The following is a 25880-nucleotide window of genomic DNA, read 5'->3' on the forward strand; positions in this document are numbered from 1 at the left end:
CTATGGATTAAGGTTATTGCATACCCATTCTGAGTCAGTGAGTCAAAAAATAATGAAGGTAGAGACAACCAGGCAGCTGGAATTCTTAGGAGAAATCCAGCAATGGCAGCCACTGTATTTCTCTAACTTAAGGGTTCATTTAATAAAGACCTGAGAGTGGCATATTCTAAACACTTTCCTTAAAGGAATTTAAAATTATGTAGGGTTATTATATTGTTAAGCAGTAAATTATGAAATCCATGTTCTTGCATTGCAGTAATTTCCTTGAAGGCAATGCAAGGCATGTTGTAGAGTGCTATTACATTTTAATTTGCAATACCAGATTTGACCTACAGGTACAGATGAAGTGTGAAATTCTGGATAAAGTTCCTGCACCATTGTGAAATTGCTACTGTATGAAAAGGCAGAAGCAGGTGAGAAATTGTGTTTACATTTAATTATCTTCATAAGATCAGTCTGTTATGATATGCCATTTATGAAATCTATGAAGACAAGATATTACCATACGTAGGAAAATTATAATCCGTTGGAGTAATTTTCATTTTAGCTGTTTTATTAAAGTATTATACAGGTTTAAATGGTTGTATTATGTCTGTTTTTACATACATGTACTGTATATTTACTGTTATATTTTATATACATTTCTTTATCGAGAAGACTCATATCTAAGGTATACTGTTGAACTAGTAAAGTCATGAGCCTTTTGCTACTTGTATTCAAAACTTCCTCCCAGGACTTCTAGGTAGGATTTTTGATGGTCGGAAAAATGTTTAGGCGAAGTCCTTGAGAATTGATATCCTCTTCGACAGTGGCAGCTGGTGGAGTTTTAGGATGGGGGGCGCCAGACCTCGCCCTTCCTTTCTGACCCCTCCCACTTGTTGATAATGGGCATGGTTTCAGTGAAATAGTGGGAGTGGCTTAAAGGATGTGGCTCTAAGGGGGTGTGGTTAGCATCTGAGATTAACGAGGGATGGAGTGAGAGAGGGAGGGACAGCAGGCCCAGATCCTACACAACAAGAGAAATGTGTGTATTCTAGAAAGTTTAACAATCATCATTCAACTCACCATAATGCAAAATCAGTGGGAGCCCTGAGTGTGTCACCTGCCACCAGATGCCATCAGGTGTCCCCAGCGGAGTCCGTCCTTACATCAGGTTCCCCCTGCGGAGTCCGTCCTTACATCAGGGCCCCCAGCGGAATCCGTCCTTGCATCAGGTGCCCCCAGCGGAGTCCCTCCTTACATCAGGTGCCCCCATCAGAGTCCCTCCTTACATCAGGTGCCCCAAGCGGAGTCCCTCCTTACATCAGGTGCCCCAAGCGGAGTCCCTCCTTACATCTGTGTCTCCAGTGGAGTCCCTCCTTACATCTGTGTCCCCAGCGGAGCCCCTCCTTACATCTGTGTCCCCAGCGGAGCCCCTCCTTACATTGTGTCCCCAGCGGAGTCCCTCCTTACATCTGTGTCCCCAGCGGAGCCCCTCCTTACATCTGTGTCCCCAGCAGAGTCTCTCCTTACATCTGTGTCCCCAGCGGAGTCTCTCCTTACATCTGTGTCCCCAGCGGAGTCCCTCCTTACATTTGTATCCCCAGCGGAGTCCCTCCTTACATCTGTGTCCCCAGCGGAGTCCTTCCTTACATTTTTGTCCCCAGCGGAGTCCCTCCTTACATCTGTGTCCCCAGCAGAGCCCCTCCTTACATCTGTGTCCCCAGCGGAACCCCTCCATACATCTGTGTCCCCAGTGGAGTCTCTCCTTACATCTGTGTCCCCATCAGCAGAGCAGAGTCCTCCTTACATCTGTGTCCACAGCAGCACAGCCCTCCTTCATGCTGCGTCTGTCTCTCCCCTTCAGCTGCAGCTAGTTCCTGTCGTTCTCCGTGTGTTCAGTGGAGAGGGGCCTCCCCTCTCCACTGAATACAAGGGGATTAGATGGCGGCCATATTTTTGTACCCCGCCGGAAGTGGCTTTGTTCTCACATTGAGAAAAAAGCACCCGGGCATAATGATATACTACGGGCGCCGGGCGGATGCTGCTAGGTGCGATGGATTGCGCCACAAAGCAGCTCCAAACCTACCAATGAAGTGCCTCGTTTGCAATTTCGTCCGGCGCCTGAACACAGTGCACTTAAGGACTTTTTTTTTTCATTTTTTTTTTTTTTTTTTTTTTAAAGGGCCATGTTTAGGCGAAGTCCTTGAGGATTGATATCCTCTTCGATATATTTCTGAAAGTAGTCAATATGCCAATAGAGATGAGATTTACGTGTCAAAAGACCCTGGATCCTGCCTATATAAGGGGCTAGGTCACCATCATCTTTTTTACAAGTTTCAACACTAGATTGAATATCGGACATAAAGCCCTTCCATGCCGTACCATGAAGGTCCATCTGACTGCGTAAGATATGTAGAAGACCTGAACCGAACTGAAAAAATGCTATAACCAATCCACAAGAAGGGGAAAAAAAACCACTAGAAACTTGCATGGACAGAATGAACTCTGAACTTGCAAAAACAATATAATAATTTAGAGATGAAAGAAACACCTGTAACGGTAGCTTTTAGAAAATGGGTGTGCCTTTGGGTGTATTATCCTTTCTAACAATGAATAATATCGCTACTAAACCATAAACATAAACATAATGTACCGTCATCCAATCGATTTGAAAATTGAGGCAGAAGGTTTGAGACAACTATGGACTCTTCATGGTACAGCAAAGACTCGCATACGTATTTATAAAAAAGTATACATTTATTTAAGACAAACAACCATCATCAAAAAAGGTCCTATAAGGGGAAATATATAATACACAGTATAAAATCTCTGAAGGGGAACTCGACACTTGGACGCATGTCCACCCAGACAGGAGAACCATGGATCTTATCCTATATCAGTTCAACCTCAACAGGTTTTGTGGTATAACCGCTTCTTCAGGAGTATACTTCAGAGGAAAATGTGTGTAGATATCTCTGCAAGGAACAGATAGTAAATAATCAGGTTAAAGAACAAACAACACGTAAATAGTAGAGATAGTATGGATTAGAACATATATAAGGCCCAGATCAATTCTACCATAGAAATGGGCCAGTTCAAAATTCAGCAATCATATCAAACAATATATAACAGGTGATCCCCAGAACATAGGTACTGCTGTATAAGATGGATATTTAGGAGTTTACCGAGACTGGACCAGATCAAACCAGCAGGGCATCTGCAGGCCCCCAAAGAGGCAATATTTCAGTCAAGTGTGGAAGCCAGGTTGCAATAAGAAGATTAAACAAACTGTCAAAAAAAATGTATAAATAAAGGGACAGACAAAATGGCTGGTATGGTATACCCGCAGTCCCAATACTGAGTGTACTAAGATAGGTAACACTCTGATAGGGTATATATAAAAAATAATATAGATACATGTGTATATAGATACACACATATATCTCAAAGTCATGAATGATACACACCTGTTGAATGTTTAACAAACAAGTGAGAGGCATTGAAATTTTGGACGGACTTCTCTGAACGGTGGATCATCAACTTGGATGTAAAGGAGGGCTAAAGAATATATATATAAATGTGTATATATATATATATATATATATATATATATATATATATATATATATATATATATATATATATATATATATATATATATATATATATATATAGTTTTTTTTTTAAGAAAAAAGAATAGATATCACAGCATTACTGCTGGAATTCCAAGATTAGCAAGAACAGCAGGAGAACAATTAGTGTATGATAACTCATCCTATAAGGATAAAGCTATATAGAGTAGTTCATCATAGTGACCAAGAATACGAACAATCTTCATGAGGTAGTTAAAGACGCTAAGAGCTTATCCACAGCCTGAACATCTTGAGGGATGGAAGGCAAAAAATCACAATCTAAACAGAGGGATCCAGAGTGGAAAGAGAGGAATAATAGTAAATATATCAGAAAATGGTGGCACCAAAGCCGCAAACCAGCGATCACACATGCCTACAGGATAGAATGAAAACCTACCTCACACAGAATGGGATTGAGTTATGGGTTTGAGTTATGTAGAGCACAGAGTACATCCTCTGTAGGTTCCATCTTACTAGGTAGCTTCATTGATCCACTTCATATCTGTGTATATATCATCTTCATTGCGATTTTTCACATTCCCTTTTACAACTATCTCTGTATTTTGAACAAGATCTGTAAAATGCAGCGTTGTTGGTTTGCACATTATTAATTGTCGTTTTTGCTGTTCTAGATATTTCCTCGTAGAAAATGGTGATGTACTATTTTACTGACTCCCGGGCTTGAGCTGATCACTCCTCACCACAAGGGGGCACATATCTTCCTCCTGATGGCACCCACCTGGTTGCCAATGTTTGCGATATACATTTTTTCTAGTATTCTATCATACATTGCTGTGGTATGCTTGGGCTTGCTATCCCACTTGTTTGCCCGGCGCATAGGAGACTTTTGATCCCCGCTTTATTGGCGGTGGTTCGGGGTCTCTTTGCCCTTAGGAGACCAGCCTTTGGGCTGCGCCCCTTCCTGTTTGTGTTCCACTGTGGAGCGCAGAGGGGGCGGGGCGACACAGGACACAGCCCCACCCCTACCTTGCGGGCGGGCCTGCGCAGCGTGCCGATCTGCCAGAGAACTCTGAGGCAGACCGTTGCAGCCATCTGGCGCAACGCTCTGCCTCATTGGCCACAGATGATTTGGTTGCTTAATTGCAACCTGCATTCAGCTGTTTGCAATAGCCTTATTGGCTATTTAAACATTCGGTCACCAGCAGTACTCACACGGTTGGTGCTTGCTGCTGGGACCCACTGACCTACACATACTCTCAGATGTGTCGAGTTTTAAGTGTAACTACTTTTGCAAATTTGTTTATACTACTAATCTGTAACTCAGATCATTACACTCACTACCATCATCTGTCTCTCTGTCTTTATGCAGACAGGAAGTTACAAGTCTTACCTTGTTTTTGCTGGCCAACCATATACTGAGTGGAGTAGTTACTCCTATCAGTGGGAGTTCTTGCAACCATTGTGGGTCTGTCCACCCTTGTCTTTCCTCAGCTTGGCTTACCATCTCAGCCACATATCCTTAGTTGCGCACCACAAGCTAACACCTGTACAGGCATTTTCCACACTGCCGTCCCCCTCTATCCTGGGCAGCTCAGCCATGTGAGTATACTGTCTTAGGACATATGAGTCTGAAACATGTCAGGCGTCATCCATAACAGCTGCATGTAATATGTTCATTTTTTCACAGACACATCTATTTGTATTTTTTCTTTTTTCGCAATTACTTTTTTGCAATATTTAATTTTCAGTTATTTATACGTGTGGAATTTTGTGATTTATTCATTTATTTATTTATTTTTACACATTGTATTAATTACTATATTATAGGGTCACATATCAACTAATTTATGGTCATTTGTGATTATTTGTGATATACATACACTTTCATATGTATAATTTCTGTTTTACATATAAAAATGTATAATTGACAAAATATTCCAAATGCACTATAAGTTATTTAAGGAAAGTGCACAGCAGTGACTGCCTGCCTAGTGGCTTTCCTTGTCTGATTGACACTTTGAACAGAACAGTGCAGGATGAGTAATTGCCGAGGAGTTATCCACCATAAACCAAAGAGATACTATAGTGTAGTATGTTTTTTTCACCAGTTAAAAAGTAACAAAAAAATATTCCACTTACATGTATTTGTTCCCTGACTTGGCACAAATGTATACAGCCTTTAAGTTTAAATCTACCGGAGCTTTTCCCTCCTGGGATAGGCATGTGTTCCACCACCAGGAAGTCCGGGCCGGACGTGATGTCAGATGTAGCCAGAAATTATGGCAGACGTAAGGCTTCCAACTAGTTTTGTAAATCGTGTCTTCAGGAAATGAAGACGATGAATGCCTTATGCCCATCGCCATTTACGACTGCATCTGACGTCACATCTGACCTGGACTTCCTCCTGGCACACTGATCCGGGAGGGAGAAGTAGCAGTACATTTAAACTTAAAGGCTGTATACATTTGTGCCGAGTCAGGGCACAAATACATGTAAGTGGAATACCTTTTTGTTACTTTTAACTGGTGAGTAAAACATACTAGGGTAGGTAGGTAGGTAGGGGTGTGAGTCAGTAAGTGGACAGCCTGTGCCCTCCATCCCTTTACACTGCCCGCCTGTGCACATTTACCCACACAGACTTGTCTCTGACTGTCTCCCCGACCTCTCGGTTCTCACTTCTTCCTGGTATGCTGTACCCTGAAGCCTGTGCTCTCCCTGCTGGACTCTTCTTCCTCCTTCTCGCTGTCCTTCCTCCACCGCCGCCTGTCTGCCTTGTCAGTATGAAGAGAATCCATGGGGCTGCACTGGAAAGTACACTTCCCAGCATGCAGCGCGGCACACGGAGCCCTCCATAGAGATGACTGGGGGAGGTGGCTTGTGTAGCTTGTCTGAGCCAAGCGGACACACTCTCTGCCTGAGCCGAGTGGACCTGCCCAAGCCGAGCCGACCTGGCCTGAGCCAACCGAGCCAAGCAGATCTGCCCCCCGCCCGAGCCGGAATATTTGCCCTCAATGAATTTTCACTTGCCAAATGCAAGCAGGCGAGTGAAAATTTTGAGGGCTTCTGTACGATATATAGTTTTGCTATTCCATGAAATGGAAAGATAAACAGCCTCCATGTGGAAGGAAGAACGCAAAATTTTAACATGTAATATTTTGTATTTGGCAGATAAAGAAAACAGGTTACATTTACTTTCTAGTCCTGACCATAATATGTAACAAATGAATACAACACATAAAATTTGAACCTATACATATCCGCTGCTCAGTTCTCAAGCATTCACAGAGGAGATCGTTCTCCTCTGAGTGCCTGTTTATGAAGCAGTGTAGATCTCTTTTCCTTCTGAGAAGTGAAGAGACCTACAAACACTTCAAACAGTGGAGAATGCCCCCTGATACTGGAATTTCGTGAGACATAGCAAGATTACAGTACCAGAAATTCACTAAAACACCCATCACTTATTAAGCAGTGATAAAGTATCACTGCTCAGTACACAGACATTCTCAGAGGAGACCACCCACCTAATTAATAAAATAATTAGTCCCCCTACACAATATATATATATATATATATATATATATATATATATATATATATATATATATATATATATATATATATATATATATATATATATTTATATTGTGACGTTTGGGGGACCAGCTAGATCGCAGGACACAGGCTTTTCACTCAAAAGGAGATTTATTGAACTAAAATAGCTTTACAGCAGCAAAACAAAAGAAAAAAGGTTTCAGTCTCACCGACTTGCAAAGTCCAGAACTGCTATTGCAGTTAAACAGTCCTTAGTTTCTGTTGCAGGTGCATTCCCCTAGCAAGAGGCTTCCAGGCAGGACACTGCTATTCACTGTTGCTGCACACCAAAAAACACCATCCACCATCCACATTCTCCTCTACACTCCTCCACACCCTCTCTAACTTCCTGTCTTGTTTTAAACCCACTTCCTCTGACAGGTGAGTTAACCCTTTTTTGTTCCCTTAAAGGGAGCACAGTCCAAACAGAGGGGAAACATAGCGTCCTTCCAGGACCCAGCCACGGCGTCCTGTACATATCCCCCCCCTGTGCCCCAACGCCATGGAGGTGGAGGCAACAGTGGAGCTCAAACAATGGACTCAGGAGAGGGCATCTGCATTTTGATGCAGTCTCCCGGGCCTATGCTCCACTACAAATTTAAATTCCTGGAGTGCCAGGAACCACCGAGTAACCCTGGCATTATTCTCTTTACCCTGTCTCAACCATGTTAAAGGGGCATGGTCAGAAATCAGCCTAAACTTCCTCCCCAAAAGGTAATATCTGAGGGACTCCAGAGCCCACTTAATGGCCAGACACTCTCGTTCAATTATAGCGTAGTTTTTCTCCGCTGGTGTTAACTTCCTACTGAGGAAGACTACCGGGTGCTCCTCTCCATGAACAACCTGAGACAACACTGCTCCCAATCCTACATCGGAAGCATCAGTTTGGACCACAAACTCTTTTGAAAAATTGGGTGCTACCAGTACAGGGTGTTGGCACAGTGCCGATTTGAGCTCCAAAAAGGCCTTCTCAGCGTCTGCATTCCACTCCACCATGACCGATTTCCGACCCTTAGTCAGATCGGTCAATGGAGCCGCCAACGTGGCAAAGTTGGGTACAAACCTCCTGTAGTATCCCACCATGCCCAAAAATGCATGTACCTGCTTTTTTGTGAGGGGACGGGGCCAACTCTGTATAGCCTCTACCTTGCTGACCTGAGGTTTCACCACCCCTCTACCCACGATATAGCCCAGGTATTTCACCTCCTCCATTCCCAAAGCACATTTTTCAGGGTTTATTGTAAACCCCTCCTTCCAAAGAGAGTCCAGCACTGCCTGGACTTTGGGCAAATGTGATTCCCAGTCTCTGCTAAAAATGACTATGTCATCCAAGTACACTGAGGCATACTTCCGGTGAGGTCGTAAAATCCTATCCATTGCTCGCTGGAATGTGGCTGGAGCAGTTTGCAATCCAAAAGGCATCCTTTTGTACTGAAAACTCCCCTCTGGGGTAGAAAAAGCAGTTTTCTCCCTAGCAGCCTTAGTCAACGGGATTTGCCAATATCCCTTGGTAAGGTCTAACGTAGTGATAAACCTGGCTGCACCTAGTCTCTCAATAAGCTCATCTACCCGGGGCATGGGGTAGGCATCAAACCGTGAAACTTCATTAAGTTTCCGGAAATCATTGCAGAACCGCAGAGTCCCATTGGGCTTCGGTACCAACACAATCGGGCTCGACCACTCACTCTGCGATTCTTCAATAATCTCCAGGTCTAACATCTTCTTCACTTCTTCTGAAACAGCCTTCCTTTGGGCCTCTGGGATGCGGTAGGGCCGGACAAAAACTTTGACTCCTGGTTCCATGATGATATCATGCTCTATGGTATTTGTGAGCCCTGGTAAGTCTGAAAATTTTTCTTTATTTCTCTGCAAGAACTCCTTTGCCTGCTGACTTTGGGTTTTAGACAGGCTATTTGCTACTTGGACACTCTCCACCCCAACCCGAGTCTCCAATCTTGCACTAGCCAGGGAGGTCACTGGTTCCCTCTCTGTCCAGGGCTTTAACAAGTTTACATGATATATTTGATAGGGTTTCCTCTTACCCTGTTGGTGGACTTTATAATTCACCTCTCCCACTTTTTCTACAACTTCAAAGGGGCCTTGCCACCTGGCTAAGAATTTACTTTCCACAGTGGGAATCAACACCGCTACTCGATCCCCCACTTGGAAGTTCCTTATTTTAGCAGCCCTATTATAGACTCGTCGTTGAGCCTCCTGGGCTTTTTGTAAATGTTCCTTGACTAGTGGCAACACAGTTCGGATCCTCTCCTGCATTTGGGAAACATAATCAAGAACACTCTTATGCTGACTAGGTTCACTTTCCCATTCCTCTTTAACAAAATCCAGTAGTCCGCGAGGTCTCCGCCCATATACCAACTCAAAGGGCGAAAACCCAGTGGAGGCCTGGGGCACTTCCTGGATAGCAAACAGGAGAGCTGGTAACAAACAGTCCCAGTCTTTCCCATCCCTTTGTACAACTCTCTTAAGCATAGATTTAAGGGTCTTATTAAAGCGTTCTACTAACCCATCCGTTTAGGGATGGTAGACCGATGTGCGCAGCTGTTTAATCCGGAAGAGCTTGCACACGTCGGCCATAACCCTCGACATAAACGGGGTGCCCTGGTCCGTTAGTATTTCCTTGGGAAAACCAGTCCGTGTAAACAACTGGAATAATTCCCGGGCAATAGCCTTAGAGGAGGTATTCCGCAGGGGTAGCGCCTCAGGATATCGGGTGGCATAGTCGAGAATCACCAGTATGTAGGAGTGACCTCGGGCCGACTTCACCAAGGGACCCACTATATCCATGGCTATCCTTTCAAATGGGACCTCAATTATGGGCAGAGGGACCAAAGGATTCCGGAAGTGGGTCACCGGAGCGGTCAACTGACAGGTGGGACAAGAGGTACAGTATCTCCTTACCTCTGCTTTCAGACCTGGCCAGTAAAACCGGTCGGTGATCCGTGCCTCCGTCTTTTCAACTCCCAGGTGTCCCCCTAAAACATCATCATGGGCCAGGTCCAGGACCTTGCGTCTATACTGTTGGGGTACCAATAATTGCTCTACCACATTTTCTCTCACTTTGGTAACCCGATAAAGCAATTCATTACATATTGCAAAGTGTGGCCACTGCTCATTCGCACCTGGCTCTTGGGGAACCCCATTTATTACTACCACCTGTTCCCGTGCATGGGCCAAAGTGGGGTCCTGCATCTGGGCAGTACCAAATGCCCCCTGCGGAACACCCAAATCCGGCAGGGCAGGGGTAACAGCCACTTCCTCATCCTCTTCCCCCAGCATTACCTGAAGTGGGGAAGGTCCCCCCCCTCTTCAGTGTTCAGGTAGGTCTGTGAACCACACATTTTGACACCCTTAATAACATCAGCACTACTTGCATCACCATTAACCAAATCATTAGCATTTTCAAGAACATTTGGCATTTCAGGGTTATTTCTCTCAACCGCAGGAACAGAGGGACTAGTTTCTCCCCAGTCTCTGGACCGTTCAGGTAGTTCTCCTTGTCCCCACAGTTTTGCAAATAATGAACAGTCTCATCCTATGATAACATCATGTACCAAGTTCTTTACCACCCCCATCTCTTGAGTACCAGCGCCACATGCTGTGGAGATGGTCACGAGATGAGAGTGTCCCCGTGAATGCACACCACCCGTAAAGTTTTTCTTACCGGACCGATCTTCCCAATTACTATAGGATGGACCAGGGTTACCATGCTTCCGAGTCCAGCAAAGCCCAGGCAGGGAGGTGGTTCACTTGGACTTTACACTCGAATTTCTCTTCTCCAAGATCGATATGTGTTGTACATGCTTTATGGGCATAAAAAGACCCCCTCCAAAGAACCCCGCATTCCATGGGCTCCTCTTGCAGTGGGCAGTGGGCCCGGGTATGGCCCCAGGAATGACATCGCCAACATTGTACATCCCCTCCAATCCGAACAGGAACAGATCGCTGAGAAGGTATCGGAAGTGACTCTTGACCTTCTGGGGTGTTGGTTCCAGGGCTCCAGGGAACGTCCTTTCGAAGGGCAGCAGTCGAACGAATATGCCGTGGCAGACTGGGTCCTTGGCGCTTGGTAGGGCCAAGCAGATCCTCCACCACTGTGTATCGTTCCACCATCTCGACAAGGAGGTTCACTGTTTTGGGGTCTCCATGGCTGAACCACCGTTGAAGGTCGTCTGGCAGTGACCTTAGGTATCGGTCCAGCACGACCCGCTCCACGATTTGGAGGCCAGACAACATTTTGGGCTGCAGCCATTTTTTTACCAGTTGCACCAGGTCATGCATTTGAGACCGTGGTGGACGATCTGGACAATACTTCCATTGGTGCACTCGTTGGGCCCGAACAGCTGTAGTTACCCCCAAACGAGCCAGTATTTCTGCCTTTAATGTTTAATAGTCTTTAGCGTGATCTGGCGGCAGGTCGAAGTAGGCTTTTTGAAGATCTCCGGTTAGGAAAGGAGCAATTAGGCCGGCCCACTGGTCCTGGGGCCACCCTTCTCTCTCTGCCGTCCTCTCAAATGTAGCAAGAAATGCCTCTACATCATCACTCAGGGACAATTACTGCAAAAAATGGCTTGCCCTCACGGTCACCTGGTTGCCAGGGGCAACAGCCGCTTGCTCACGGCCCTGAGAAAGCTGCTGCACTACTTCTTTTAAGGCAGTCACTTGAGCCTGCATAACCTCTTGCTGGGTCGCTTGCTGGGCTGCCAACTGCGCCACCAACAGGCGAGTGTTTTCTTGCTGTACCTCCAGCTGGGTTGTTAAGCGCTGATTAGCTTCCTCATGGCGAGTCTGCGCTTGTATATTAGCCAAGGACAGCTGTTTAATTAGCTCCTCCATTGCTTCAGCTTTCAGGGTTTGTGCGGCTTTAACCCAGGACATAAATCCACTGTACTGTCCCTTTAAATGTCAGTTTTAAGTCCAATACACAAAAAAAAAAAAAAAAAAACAGCAAGAAAAATGCCTGTTACTCTGTCCTGCCCGCATTCGAGCACCACTTGTGACGTTTGGGGGACCAGCTAGATCGCAGGACACAGGCTTTTCACTCAAAAGGAGATTTATTGAACTAAAATAGCTTTACAGCAGCAAAACAAAAGAAAAAAGGTTTCAGTCTCACCGACTTGCAAAGTCCAGAACTGCTATTGCAGTGAAACAGTCCTTAGTTTCTGTTGCAGGTGCATTCCCCTAGCAAGAGGCTTCCAGGCAGGACACTGCTATTCACTGTTGCTGCACACCAAAAAACACCATCCACCATCCACATTCTCCTCTACACTCCTCCACACCCTCTCTAACTTCCTGTCTTGTTTTAAACCCACTTCCTCTGACAGGTGAGTTAACCCTTTTTTGTTCCCTTAAAGGGAGCACAGTCCAAACAGAGGGGAAACATAGCGTCCTTCCAGGACCCAGCCACGGCGTCCTGTACAATATACACAGTGGGGACAGAAAGTATTCAGACCCCCTTAAATTTTTCACTCTTTGTTATATTGCAGCCATTTGCTAAAATCATTTAAGTTCATTTTTTTCCTCATTAATGTACACACAGCACCCCATATTGACAGAAAAACACAGAATTGTTGACATTTTTGCAGATTTATTAAAAAAGAAAAACTGAAATATCACACGGTCCTAAGTATTCAGACCCTTTGCTGTGACACTCATATATTAAACTCAGGTGCTGTCCATTTCTTCTGATCATCCTTGAGATGGTTCTACACCTTCATTTGAGTCCAGCTGTGTTTGATTATACTGATTGGACTTGATTAGGAAAGCCACACACCTGTCTATATAAGACCTTACAGCTCACAGTGCATGTCAGAGCAAATGAGAATCATGAGGTCAAAGGAACTTCCTGAAGAGCTCAGAGACAGAATTGTGGCAAAGCACAGATCTGGCCAAGGTTACAAAAAAATTCTGCTGCACTTAAGGTTTCTAAGAGCACAGTGGCCTCCATAATCCTTAAATGGGAGACATTTGGGATGACCAGAACCGTTCCTAGAGCTGGCCGTCCGGTCAAACTGAGCTATCGGGGGTGAAGAGCCTTGGTGAGAGAGGTAAAGGAGAACCCAAAGATCACTGTGGCTGAGCTCCAGAGATGCAGTCGGGAGATGGGAGAAATTTGTAGAAAGTCAACCATTACTGTAGCCCTCCACCAGTCAAGGCTTTATGACAGAGTGGCCCGATGGAAGCCTCTCCTCAGTGCAAGACACATGAAAGCCTGCATGGAGTTTGCTAATAAAACACCTGAAGGACTCCTAGATGGTGAGAAATAAGATTCTCTGGTCTGATGAGACCAAGATAGAATTTTTTTACCTTAATTCTAAGGGATATGTGTGGAGAAAACCAGGCACTGCTCATCACCTGTCCAATACAGTCCAAACAGTGAAGCATGGTGGTGGCAGCATCATGCTGTGGGGGTGTTTTTCAGCTGCAGGGACAGGACGACTGGTTGCAATTGAGGGAAAGATGAATGCGGCTAAGTACAGAGATATCCTGGACGAAAACCTTCTCCAGAGTGCTCAGGACCTCAAGACTGGGCCGAAGGTTTACCTTCCAACAAGACAATGACCCTAAGCACACAGCTAAAATAACGAAGGAGTGGCTTCACAACAACTCCATGACTGTTCTTGAATGGCCCAGCCAGAGCCCTGACTTAAGCCCAATTGAGCATCTCTGGAGAGACCTAAAAATGGCTGTCCACCAACGTTTACCATCCAACCTGACAGAACTGGAGAGGATCTGCAAGGAGGAATGGCAGAGGATCCCCAAATCCAGGTATGAAAAACTTGTCGCATCTTTCCCAAAAAGACTCATGACTGTATTAGATCAAAAGGGGGCTTTTACTAAATACTGGGCAAAGGGTCTGAATACTTAAGACCATGTGATATTTCAGTTTTTCTTTTTTAATAAATCTGCAAAAATGTCAACAATTCTGTGTTTTTCTGTCAATATGGGGTGCTGTGTGTACATTAATGAGGGAAAAAAAATGAACTTAAATGATTTTAGCAAATGGCTGCAATATAACAAAGAGTGAAAAATTTAAGGGGGTCTGAATACTTTCCGTCCCCACTGTATATATATATATATATATATATATATATATATATATTGTTTATATGTACATATACACACACAAAAGTTAGGACACCCCTAAATGAAAATGTCCAAATTGGGCCCAATTAGCCATTTTCCCTTCCCGGTGTCATGTGATTCGTTAGTGTTACAAGGTCTCAGATGTGAATGGGGAGCAGATGTGTTAAATTTGGTGTTATCGCTCTCACTCTCTCATACTGGTCACTGGAAGTTCAACATGGCGCCTCATGGCAAAGAACTCTCTGAGGATCTGAAAAAAAGAATTGTTGCTCTACATTAAGATGGCCTAGGCTATAAGAAGATTTCCAAGACCCCAAAACTGAGCTGCAGCATGGTGACCAAGACCATACAGGGGTTTAACAGGACAGGTTGATAACCTGGCCGTTTCTGTGTTAGTTAATGACAGCTTCTCAATGTGTGGAGATGATCAGCAGAGAACATGTTCTCCCCCAATCATCTCTGTTTTCAATAAACAGAGATCAGCGGCGATCCTTGGGATCACCGCTGTTCCCAGTTTCATAAACGGACACCTAAGATAGTTCCTGTATTCACAAAAGCGATTACTCTGCCTTCTTTGTTTATGGAACAAAATGGCCCAACTATTCAAAGGTGAAGGCCTGGAAAGTGCCTGCACGGCAGTCCTTGAGCTCTTTTCTGTCTGAGACTTCAATATAAAACTTTATTGTAACGTGCATTTCTATTGGTTTTGAAGAGGGTCTTCAACCACACACAGTGGGTGGCCAGTGTGTGGTTAAAGATCCTCTTCAAAACCGATAGAGATGCACGTTACAATAAAGTTTTATATTGAAGTCTCAGACAGAAAAGAGCTCAAGGACTGCCGTGCAGGCACTTTCCAGACCTTCACCTTTGATAGTTGGGTCTTCTTCTGTAAATTCAATTGAAACTCTTTCCTATAATTATATAGTTGACCCAAGACATAAACAGATTGTTACTATATTTTCCCTTTGCCATTGCTTTATGCTGCAGTCTTTTGATAAATTAACCCTGACTGTGAGCTCTCATACACCCTCTTCTTTCTTTTCCTTCACGCTATAGTTTTTTTTTTTTATATCATCATGGGTTTGAATGGAGATGGTTTGTGCATTTCCACCTCTACCCCCTTAAGAAACGACTTGTTTTGTTGATACAAAGTTATTGCACATATCAATCTAAGTCAATACTTTATCTTTTCTACTATACTTTTTTGTCCTGAAGAATTTCTTTTAACTAAGGCCTCACTAAGGCCTACACTCACAAAATCCATCCATTCATCCCTTCTGCCAAGACCACAAAAAACAGGCACTGCTATTCCTTATGTCATTTCAAAATATACTGAGTTTTTCAAACTAGTAGTTACGTTTAAAATAAGTTTGACCAAGCAAATGGCTAGAAAACAAATAATTGGTTTAATTGGATATGGATTTTTTTTTCACATAGTCACTACAGTTGTCATAAGTGTAATTCAATAATCCAACATTGCAATTCACACCTTCTCACTCTGTAGTGTTGAATTACAAAATAAGATTGTCATAAGGTTTGATTGTTCATAAATAAAATGACTACAAAGCCTACTGTATTTAATCTACTGTATATAACCTACAATGAAAAAGGCTTTAAATTCTCAGATTTCCACTGTAATTGTATCTTTTTGTGCCGTTTATTATTTTCTCATTTTTATTTTTCGGGTATTTTAGAAAGAAAATGTCACCAGAATAAATTAATGAATGAAAAGTGATCCTATATTTAAAGTTATCTATTAAACCAATGGCCCCTGCATGTACCTTCATTGATCATATATGCTGTACAGCATGACAGAAGCCCCTGAACTTAGGATGTTCATCGTGAAAATCTTGACTTGGAGCTTTGCAATCACATTTCTGCCACACTCTCTTACAATATACTGTAAGTCTCTCTACTGGTTATAGATGCTATGCAAAATGCATTGGTAGGTGTTCTGTTATTGCATCCATCCCAATAGAATGCTTTATATGCTAAAATGCACACTTGAAGTGACATAGTTGGAATTGGAAGACAGTAAAGGGCTTTAAAGGCTCATATAAAATTTAACAAATGTATTAGTCTACATAAAAATACAGTAGTACAGTAGAAAATATAGAGATGATTAAAATACCATTTGAACTGAGATATATCCCCAAGAGGATAGGAAATTGTATAGAAAACTAAGCACACCAGGATGCTATATTGTTACATATCCTCAATAATTGGGGTATCACTTGACCTCATGAAATCCGCTCTACATGTTTTGCAACTTTTGTCAGGAGCTTTAAAGGATCTATTACAGATGAAAACATACATATTATTGTCAAACTACATAACAACATAACACTGAATAAATATTGTCCTCCAACCAACAGGCACTCACTCATGTTTTGGATGTTGCAAGTTCAGCGCTCACCCCCAAACCTGGAGGGAACCTCCAGAGATGGCTATTTGGGGCTCATTTGTCAAAACGTAATCTCTATGTTTTCTACTGTACTGTCGTTGGGCCCATAAATTCTTACCTGTAACCAGGGCTGGGACAAGGAGTGGGCAGGAGGGGCAGCTGCCACTGTGATATCATGTGAGGTGGGGGGCACCGCGAGGAGATTGAGGGGGGAGGAGATTTGTGTTGGCAGGAGGAGTTTGGGGGGCAGCAGGGGGTAAGAATTGTTTTAGATGGGGGAATTTGGGTGTGTGTGCTAGGAGTGGTGATTCAGGGGGATTTGTGTTTGGAGAGGGATATGAGATATATTGTGCTAGAATGGTTGATTTGGGGGGTTTGTGCTAGTAGAGGAATGATATGGTAGAGGAGGGGGGAGGGGATTTGTGCTCGGAGAGGAAATCCGTTTTTTGGAGGGGGGGGGGTCTAGGTGACCTTGTCCTGGTACTGCCTGTGACAACTGTCCTCACTCTGTAGAGGTTTCCTTTCACTTTCTGTTGCATCTTCAGAACAGGAAGTGAAGGGAAATGGGGTACAGACAGAAATAATTAAACTGACATGGGCTTTAATGCTTCCCTACTATATTCAAACCAAAAAAAGGTTTGGCTACGCAAACACTTTAATGGTTCTAATCCCTGAAGGTTGTTTACCTTAAAGTGGAGTTCCACCCACTTTTACAACTCTTCAGCATCCCTCACTAAACTGTGCACTGTAAACGAATTGGATATTTTTAAATTTTTTTCTCAGCACCTACTGTATATCTGCTGCATTCATTTTTCACTTCCTCCTCCCTGGCCGTGGCCCATCGCATCATTTCCTGTTTGCAATGCCTTCTGGGACTGGCAACTTCCTCTGACACTGCCGTTGCTATGGAAACCTGATCTGAAACCTATTACTCTGCTTGTGCTGCACTGAGCATGTGCGAGATCTGCAAGGATGAGATCCAGGAAGAAATACAGTCTGGCTTCAGATGCCCACACTTAAGATGGCCATTGTCTGCTGTAATTTTATAAAATAACAAACTACTGCTATAAACGAACAAAACAGACCTTAGTTTACAGACTAACTTTACTAGAATACATTAAGCTTGTGTATTATAGGGGTATTTTTATTTAAAAAGTATAATTTCAGCCGGAACACCACTTTAATGCATTCTTAATGCTATCTCAGTTCTTTCCCTCCTCGTTGGCTCAGACACAGCAGCGGGAGCCATTGGCTCATGCTGCAATCAATCACAGCCAGTTAGGAGGGAGCAGAAGGCACGGCCGAGCCATGCTCTGTGTGTCCTATGGTCCGAGGCAGCTCGGGAGTGAGCATGCATGAGTGCCTCCATAACAAGCCTGCACTCGGCAGAGAGAAATAAGCCAGGAGTGCCAGCAGGGGACCCAAAAAGTGCCCTGCTCTGTTCAAAACCATTTCACAGAGCAGGTAAGTATGCCATGTTTATTAAAAAAACACAAAAACATTTACAACCACTTTAAGAAGGTACATCAATGTATAAATGCGTAAAAAGGTAATTTTTTCAAAGAAAGACCAGTGCTTTTTTCAGCGAGAATGTGGGGGGAACACAGTTCTGGCACCCCCAGCATTGAATGCAGAAATGTCAAGGGGTGCTAAGGTGTACTGGAGGGTCTATTAATGCTGGCTGCTGGAGGATCTATTGTTGCTGGGACAGATCTACTGTTGAGGGAAGGTTCTATTGATGCTGGATGCTAGGAGATCTATTTTTGCTGGCAGGGGTCCATTAATGCTAGAGTGTATCTATTGTTGCTTGGGTGGTACTTTATTGTGGGGGTCTATTGTTGCTGGGGGATATACACTCAGTGGGCACTTTATTAGGTACACCTTGCTAGTATCGGGTTGGACCCCCTTTTGTCTTCAGAATTGCCTTAATTCTCTATGGCATAGATTCAACAAGGTGTTGGAAACATTCCTCAGAGATTTTGGTCCATATTGACATGATAGCATCACTCAGTTGCTGCAGATTTGTCGGTTGCACATGATGCGAATCTCCCATTGCACCAAATCCCAAAGGTGCTCTATTGGATTGAGATCTGGTGACTGTGGAGGCCATTGGAGTACAGTGACCTCATTATCATCTTCAAGAAACCAGTGGTGAGATGATTTGAGCTTTGTGACATGGTGCATTATCCTACTGGAAGTAGCCATCAGAAGATGGGTACACTGTAGTCATAAAGGGATGGACAAGGTCAGCAACAATACTCAGGTTGGCAGTGGCATTTAAATGATGCTCAATTGGTACTAAGGGGCCCAAAGTGTGCCAAGAAAATATCCCCCACACCATTACACTACCAGCCTAAACCATTGATACAAGGCAGGATGGATCCATGCTTTCATGTTGTTTACGCCAAATTCTGACCCTACCATCTGAATGTCGCAGCTGAAATCAAGACTCATCAGACCGAATACAACCCCAGAGGTTTCCCCTTCCATCCTTTGGGAAGCCCATAAGGCAGTCCTCCGGGGTCGGTGTATTGCACTAGCCTCGGCCATGAAGAAAGATGCGAGCACTGTTAAGGTGCGGACTGAGCGGGAGCTTAGAGCATTGGAACGGAAATTGCAGATTTCTCCGTCGACACAGCTTCTTAAAAAAATCATATGCCTACGCACAACTCTTAAAGATTTGGCTATTGGCAGAGTGGAAAAAGTGTTACGTAGCTTGAAACAACTCTATTATGACAAGGGTAATAAGGCTCACTCCCTCTTGGCTCGCAAACTGACTGAACGCTCAAACGCCACAACTCCATATCAAATAAAAAACACGGAGGGCGACCTAATCTCCCATCCCCATGATATAACTCAAAACTTTGCGGAATTCTATACCAAGTTATATAATAACTCTGAGATTCCTCGTGACACTACTTCCCCCGAACTTACTGACAGACTGACCCAGTATCTGGAACGTAGCGGGATTCTCCGACTTCAGGCATCGGACCTTCTTTCACTTAATGCAGACATATCTGAGGAGGAAATTGCCTCTACTGTTAAGTCCCCGCCCACCCATAAATCTCCAGGCCCTGACGGACTCCCATATGAATACTATAAAACTTTTCTCCCTATCCTTCTACCACACATGTGTAAACTATTTAATGCTTTTCTCCAACAAAACACCCATACCCTCTGACATGCAGAGGTCCTTCCTCACAATAATCCCAAAACCAGACAAAGATCCTGCCCTTTGCGCTAGTTACAGGCCAATAGCACTCCTGAATTCCAATCTAAAAATCTTTACAAAACTCCTCTCTATACGACTGAAGGCGATATTGCCATCCCTGATACATAAAGATCAGGTAGTATTTGTTCCTTTATGCCAAGCAGGGGATAACACGAGACGGGTTATTAATTTGATAGATATGGCGAACAGGGAGGGCCAAGAGTCCCCGGTTTTGGGACTGGATGCAGAAAAGGCATTTGATCGCCTTGGCTGGCCCTTCCTGTTCACCACGTTAAAGCACATGGGCTTTCAGGGGCCTTTCTAAGGGCCATTCAACACTTATACACTAACCCTACATCCCAGGTTAAGACCCCTTTTGCTATGTCCCCCGCCTTTTCGATAGCAAATGGTACACACCAGGGATGCCCGCTCTCTCCGTTATTGTTTGCATTGTGTGTAGAGCCCCTGGAGGCGTCAATTTGCGGAAATCCGAACATAAGGGGGGTCTCGGTTTGAGGGAGGGAGTTTAAATTGGCCTTGTTCACGGACGATATCATACTTACCCTTACTCAACCTCGGATATCACTGCCAAATCTACATGCTGAACTGGACACTTACAAATCCCTCTCTTGTTACAAAATTAATGCATCCAAATCAGAAGCACTGCCAATTAACATTCCTGACGCAGAAGTGCAACACCTACAGCAGTGTTTTCCCTACCATTGGAAGACCTCAGCCCTGAAATACTTAGGGGTCCAAATTACCCAGTCTTACGCATCCTTATATCAAGCCAACTTCCCACCCCTCTTCCGCCACATAAGAGACCTTATACAAAAATGGAAAACCCACCATATTTCCCTCTTGGGCAGAGTGGCATCTGTAAAGATGACCATTCTCCCCAAACTTTTGTACCTGTTCCAGATGCTGCCCATTCCAGTACCTTATGGACAACTGTGGAAGCTCCAGGCAGACCTAGTGTGATTTGTCTGGAACTACAAGAGACACAGAATACCCCGATCGGTACTGGTTGCGTCCCGAACAGATGGGGGACTGGCGTTCCCTGATCTGGTGAAATATTACCAAGCATCTCAACTACGGGCTATTACCTCCTGGTTTCCCCAATGGGCATATAATAAATGGCCGGAAATTGAAAAGATATGGCTAGCTCCTATACACCCAAACAGTCTGCTATGGAGTGTGAGCATGAAGGTGGACCCAGAGAAACTCCTGGGGTCAATGACCCTACTTAGGTCGCTCTGGAGAAGACTGTCTCATGCCCATGGGCTCAGCTCTGAGCAGTCGCTTCTCACATCCTTCCTCTATAACCCTGGCCTGCCTGTCAGTCTGACACGCCAGATGTCTCTCCCCTGGGCAACACGGAACCTTTTTAATTTAGGCCACTTGGTAGATCCCAGGACACGCAGAATGCTATCGTTTGCCCAATTACAGACAAAATATGACTTGCCTCGCCAGGTGTTTTATGGATATCTGCAGATACGTCACTATGCCCAGTCCATTGCCCCGAACCTCCAATTCTCAGCGCCATCCCCCTTTGAAAGCATAATCTTGGAAGGCACAGCACGCCGAGGCCTGATATCTGATATCCATTGGTTGCTCAACTCTCACTCCATTACCACCCATGGCAAACATGCATATATGCTCTGCTGGGAGAAAGTCCTGGGGGAGGTGCTCCCAGAGGAGACGTGGCGGGCGATCTGGTCTCAGGCGGCAAAGAGCTCCTACTGTACCCTCTATAAGGAGAATTCATATAAAATTCTCTATTTTTGGTACCTGACACTGGACGTCCTTCACGTCATATTTCCCTCATGCTCAGATCGGTGCTGGCGCTGTGGGAGAGAGAAGGGTACTCTCTATCATATATACTGGAGCTGTCCCAAGATTGTCCCTTTCTGGACAGAGACGCAAGTATTGTTGTCCCGCTTACTGGGTGTGCAACTCCCAATGACCCCAAAATTATTTCTACTGGGGGTGTCTCCCTTACGGATTTCTAAGTCCTCTAAAAAACTGCTAAGACACATTTTGACTGCTGCCCGATGCCTGGTTGCCCTTCACTGGAAAAGACGCTCACCCCCCTCCCAGGAGGACCTTTATGCTAGAATAAAAGATGTAGAACTAATGGAAGAGATGACAGCTAGACTACAAGACAGGCTAGAAGCACACAATAAGGTTTCAGAGGAATGGCATAGCTGTGTCTATCTTTTGCTTTATAAACAAAACAAAATAAAAATGTTATTTGAAAAAAAAAAAGACTCATCAGACCAGCCAACGTTTTTCCAATCTTCTATTGTCCAATTTTGGTGAGTTGTGTGAATTGTAGCCTCAGCTCCTGTTCTTAGCTTCCAGGAGTGGCACCTTGTGTGGTCTTCTGCTGCTGTAGCCCATCTGCTTCAAGGTTTGATGTGTTGTGCATTCAGAGATGGCATTCTACATACCTTGGTTGTAACAAGAGGTTATTTGAGTTACTGTTGCCTTTCTATCATCTCAAAGCAGTCTGTCCATTCTCCTCTGACTCTGACATCAACAAGGCATTTTCGTCAACACAACTGCCGCTCACTGGATATTTTCTCTTTTTTGGACCATTCTCTGTAAACCCTAGAGATGGTTGTGTATGAAAATCCCAGTAGATCGCAGTTTTTGAAATACTCAGACCGGCCCGTCTGGCACCAGCAACCATGCCACATTCAAAGTCATTTAAATCTCATTTCTTCCCCATTCTGATGCTCGGTTTGAATTTCAGCAAGTTGTCTTCACCCAGTCTAGATGCCTAAATGCATTGAGTTGCTGCCATGTGATTGGCTAATTAGCAATTTGTGTTGCCAAGCAATTAAACAGGTATACCTAATAAAGTGGCCGGGGGGGGAGGTGTATTATATTGTTATATTAACAAATTCCTTACAAATTACCGAACACCACAAAATGATACTTGGTTCTGTATTCTCTAAAAGGGGTGGTACTGGGAGGTGGATAGGGGGAGGAATTGAGGGACGGGGCTAGGGGGTGGGTAGGAACGGAGACAAGGGGTGACAACAAAGCACCTATTCTCTTATAAAAAAAAAGCCCTGAGAAAGACCAATGACTCTTTTTAAAATGTTAGACTCTTGATCTGCATTCTTCTTTTTGTTCTGTGACTCACTAAGTAGTGAAAGAATAAATAAGGATGACAACCTCAAAACGTTACAACTTTAAAAACAAATCAGCAATGGAAGTTTCCATATTTCTCCTATATATATCCTGATCTACCATTTAATATACTCCCTAATAAAGAAGGGGAGAGCTGAAATATGTGGAGATAATCCACAAAAACCATCAACATCTGGCATTTTGGAATGGTTATATAAAACAAGGCCTTTGTTCAGAGGGTGAAGTTATTGAAAAGAGATCAAGTATATTCAAACTTAAAGTGGAGTTACACACCAAAAGTGGAAACTCCGCTTATCTGTCTCCTCCCCCCCTGTTGCCACACTTGGCACCTTTTTTGTGTGTGTGTGTGTGTGTGTGTGTGTGTGGGGGGGGGGGGGGGGGGGGGGGTACCTGTTTTTGACAGGTACCCTGTCCCCACTTCCGTTGGACCTCGCCATTGCAAGGTACGTCAGAAGCCTGACCCCCTCCTCCTCCCTTCTCCTCCCCTTGCTGTCAAGCCAGTAGGAGAGCGCAGCGAGCTTCACGCATGCGCAGTGGGGACAGTCAGTGTTGATGGGGGAATCCCTCTGGCAGAGCCATTGTGTTCTCCAGGCAGGGGGGTAAGGGAAGCTGTCCCTGCTGGGAGAACACAGTGATTACTGCTAGTGGCTATAGTAGCCGCTGGCAATAATTGCATGTAAAGTCTAACAGGCTGGTTGTACCCAAGTTGATCGATCGATCCATTTGTGTACATTCAGCCGGGCCCATACATGGTTTGAATTTCGACGGGTCCCTGATGAGCTGGCCTAGATTTGAACCATCTATGGCTGGCTTAATACTGATGGACTTATCTCTCATATATGTGGAAATTGTGACTTGCAAAGGATTCTGTGTGAGTAATGTGTCATTTTAGGTCATCTTTCTTAGAAGAACTGTGAAAGACAGTGACGTGAATTAAACCTGTGTTTCTTTTAATAAATAACCAAACATGTCCAAGATATTTAAAAACAGGGATTATCCTACACCTGATTGGATGTTTGAGGTAAACGCAGCTTCCCTTCCAGGGGAGGACTGGGGGGCATTTGGCTTGGGGGCTTTAAAAAGTTAAAGTATTATTAAACCCAAAACCAAAAATGTAATACAGGGGGAGATTTAGTAAAACTAGATCACTCAGATTCTGGTACAGCTGTGCATGGTAGCCAACCAGCTTTTAATTTCAGCTTGTTCAATTAAGTTTTGTCAATACAACCTGGAAGCTGATTGGTTTCTATGCAAAGCTGCACCAGATTTTGCAGTCTCCTGTTTTAGTAAATAACCCCCATAGTATATTGAAGCTTACTAATCCTTAGAGGTGATGGCTGCATTAGTTTTCATTTTTGGCTTTTTCCCCTTTATTTCACCTGGTGATCCTGCCAATAATACACTTTTTGTCTTGGGATGTCTGCATTTGGGAATGCAACACAGCAGACACCTTTGGACAGCAGCTTTTTCAATCTGGGGGAGGGGAACGTTAGACTAGCAGATTTAGATCTACTTGACTAACAAATTTAAGTTAAACTCCAGCTAGCATTTTATAAATGGTTACAAATTTTCTTTTAACCACTTCAGCCCCAGAAGGTTTTACCCTCTTCCTGACCAGAGCACCAGAGCACCAGAGCACCTTTTACAATTTGGCACTGCGTCACTTTACCTTGCGGTCATGCAATGTTGTACCCAAATGAAGGCATGGTGAGTATTTTGCAGCTCTCATTTGTTTTTGAAAATGAAGAAAGTAAAGAAAAATGTATTTTTTTTTCTATTTTCAATCTTCAAAACTTTGTGACAAAAAGCGAGGTCTGCAAAATACTCACCATACCTCTCAGCAAATAGCTTGGGGTGTCTACTTTCCAAAATGGGGTCATTTATGGGGGTTTGTGCAATCTTGCCATTCCATGGCCTTCGAAACTGTGGTAGGTAGTGAGGAGTGAAATCAAAAATTTATGCCCTTAGAAATCCTGAAGGCGGTGATTGGTTTTCGGGGTCCCGTACGCAGCTAGGCTCCCAAAAAGTCCCACACATGTGGTATCCCCGTACTCAGGAGAAGCAACAAAATGTATTTTGGGGTGTAATTCCACATATGCCCATGGCATGTTTGAGCAATATATCATTTAGTGACAACTTTGTGCAAAAAAAAAAAAATTGTCTTTTTCCCGCAACTTGTGTCACAATATAAAATATTCCATGGACTCGACATGCCTCTCAGCAAATAGCTTGGGGTGTCTACTTTCCAAAATGGGGTCATTTTATGCACAACATTTAGAAGCTTATGTCACACATCACCCACTCTTCTAACCACCCACCAGACAAAGCCCTTTCTGACCCTTTTTGTTTACATGAAAAAGTATTTTATTTTTTTGCAAAAAAAAATTACTTTGGATCCCCAAACATTATATATATTTTTTAAAGCAAAGGCCCTACAGATTAAAGTGGTGGGTGTTTCATTCTTTTTTTTCACACAGTATTTGCGCAGCGATTTTTCAAACGCTTTTTTGGGGGAAAAAACACACTTTTTTCATTTGAATGCACTAAAACACACTATATTGACCAAATGTTTGATGAAATAAAAAAGATGATCTTAGGCCGATTACATGGATACCAAACACGACATACTTTAAAATTGCGCACAAACGTGCAGTGGCGACAAACTACATACATTTTTAAAAGCCTTTAAAAGCCTTTACAGTTTACCACTTTAGATTTACAGAGGAGGTCTACTGCTAAAATTACTGCCCTCGATCTGACCTTCATGGTGATACCTCACATACATGGTGCAATTTTCTGTTTACATTTGACACCAGACCGACTCTTGCGTTCG

The sequence above is a fragment of the Aquarana catesbeiana genome, linkage group LG01, assembly GCF_042186555.1.
Source record: "Aquarana catesbeiana isolate 2022-GZ linkage group LG01, ASM4218655v1, whole genome shotgun sequence".
NCBI classification, from domain to species: Eukaryota; Metazoa; Chordata; class Amphibia; order Anura; family Ranidae; genus Aquarana; species Aquarana catesbeiana.